We start from the raw sequence: 2,453 nt of genomic DNA, 5'->3' as shown, positions 1-2,453 counted from the left end.
TGCTATCCTGCAAAATGCATCATGTCTAGCAGCTTTCTCAGAGAGAATGTATGCTTTTGTATCTGTAACTCCATTCGGCCTAAAAGTTTCATACTTATGATGAAAAGACTTCTGCTTTCTTACGTGTGTTTGACTACAAACTATACGTATTGGTTCTTTCCCAAAGTTGTCCTACCCTGTAAATTCGGCCATGGCTAGCAGCTTTCTCTGAGACAACTTTGCGTTTGTATCTCTAACTTCATTCGGCCTAAAAGTTTCATCCTTATAGTGAAAAGACTTCTGCTTTCTTACGTTTCTTGGAGGACAAACAATACCCCCTGCTCTCTTTTCCAAAGTGGTGCTATCCTGTAAATTACGCCAAGTCTACCAGCTTTCTCTGAGAGAATGCATGCGTTTCTATCTGTAACTCCATTCGCCCTAAAAGTTTCACAGTTATCATGAAGACTTCTACTTTGTTACGTGTGTTTGCGTAGAAACCATACCCACTGCTTTGTTTCCCAAATTGTGCTATCCTGTAAATTCCGCCATGTCTAGTAGCTTTCTCTGAGAGAATGTATGTGTTTGTATCTGTAAATCCATTCGGCCTAAAAGCTTCACACTTATCATGAAGGCTTCTACTTTGTTACGTGTGTTGGAGTACAACCTATATCCACTGCTTTCTTTCCCAACATTGTGCTACCCTGTAAATTGGACCAAGTCTAGCAGCTTTCTATGAGTGAACATATGCGTTTATATCTGTAACTCCATTCGGCCTAAATCTTCACACTAATCATGAAAAGTCTTCTGCTTTCTTACGTGTGTTTGAGTACAAACTATACACACTGCTTTCTTTTCCAAAGTTGTACTATGTTGTAAATTGGGCCAAGTCTAGCAGCTTTCTCTAAGAGAATGTATGCGTTTGTTTCTGTAGCTCCATTTGGCCTAAAACTTCCATACATATAATGAAAAGACTTCTGCTTTCTTATCTGTGTTTGACAACAAACTGTACCCTCTGCTTTGTTTCCCAAAGTAGTGCTAACCTGTATATTGGGCCATGTCTAGCAGCTCTCTAAGAGACAATGTATGTGTTTGTACGTGTGACTGCAAACGGCCTAAAAGTTTCATACTTGTAATGAAAAGACGTCTGCTTTCTTAGGTGTATTTGACTACAAACTATACCCACTGCTTCATTCTCAAAGTGGTGCAATCCTGCAAATTGGGCCATGTCCAGCAGCTTTCTCTGAGAAAATGTGTGCGTTTGTATCTGTAACTCCATTCAGACTAAAAGTTTCATATTTATAATGAAAAGACTTCTGCTTTCTTAGATGTGTTTGACTACAAGCTATACCCACCGCTTTCTTTCCCAAAGTTGTGCAATCCTGTAAATCTGGATATGTCTAGCAGCTTTCTCTGAGAGAAAGTATGGTTTGTATGTGTAAGTCCATTTGGCCTAAAAGTTTCAATCTTGTAGTGAAAAGACTTCTGCTTTCTTATGGGTGTTTGACTACAAACCATACCCACTGCTTTCTTTTCCAAAGTTGGGCTATCGTGTAAATTGGCCCAGGTCTAACAGCTTTCTCTGATAGTATATATGCATTTGTATCTGTAAATCATTTTGGCACACAGGTTTCATACTTGTAATGAAAACTCTTCTGCTTTCTTAGTTGTATTTGACTACAAACTATACCCACTCCTTTTTTCTGAAAGTTGTGCACTCCAGTAATTTGGGCAATGTCTAGCAGCTTTCTCTGAGAGAATGTTTGCCTTTGTATCTTAAGTCCATTCGGCCTAAAAGTTTCATACTTATAATGAAAACACTTCTGCTTTCTTAGGTGTGTTTGACAACAAACTGTGCCCCTACTTTCTTTCCCAAAGTAGTGCTATCCTGTATATTGGGCCATGTCTAGCAGCTTTCTAAGAGACAATGTATGCGTTTGTACGTGTAACTCCAAATGGCCTAAAGTTTCATACTTGTATAAAAAAAAAGAAAAAAAAAGTTTCATACTTGTAATGAAAAGACATTACCCACTGCTATCTTTCCCAAAGTTGTACTATCCTGTAAATAGGGCCACGTCTAGCAGCTTTCTCTGAGAGAATGTTTGCGTTTGTATCTATAACTCCATTCGGCCTAAAAGTTTCATACTTGTAAAGAAAAGACTTCTCCTTTCTTACATGTGTTTGAGTACAAACTAAACCCACTGCTTTTTTGCCAATGTTTTGTTATCCTGTAATTGGACCAAGGCTAGCAGCTTTCTCTGAGAGAATGTATGCATTTGTATCTAACTCCTTTTGGCCTAAAAGTTCCATACCGATGATGAAAAGATTTCTGCTTTCTGAGGTGTGTTTGACTGCAAACTATGCATTCTGTTATCTTTCTAAAAGTTGCATAATCTTGTAAATGGGGCCATTTCTGGCAGATTTGTCTGAGACTGTTTATGCGTTTGTATCAATAACTGCTTTTGGCCTAAAATTTC

The sequence above is a fragment of the Propithecus coquereli genome, unplaced genomic scaffold (genome assembly GCF_000956105.1).
Source record: "Propithecus coquereli isolate 6110/MARCELLA unplaced genomic scaffold, Pcoq_1.0 Scaffold443, whole genome shotgun sequence".
In the NCBI taxonomy this organism is placed as follows: Eukaryota; Metazoa; Chordata; class Mammalia; order Primates; family Indriidae; genus Propithecus; species Propithecus coquereli.
The sequence above is the reverse complement of the archived record's forward strand: the minus strand, read 5'-3'. Positions refer to the sequence as shown.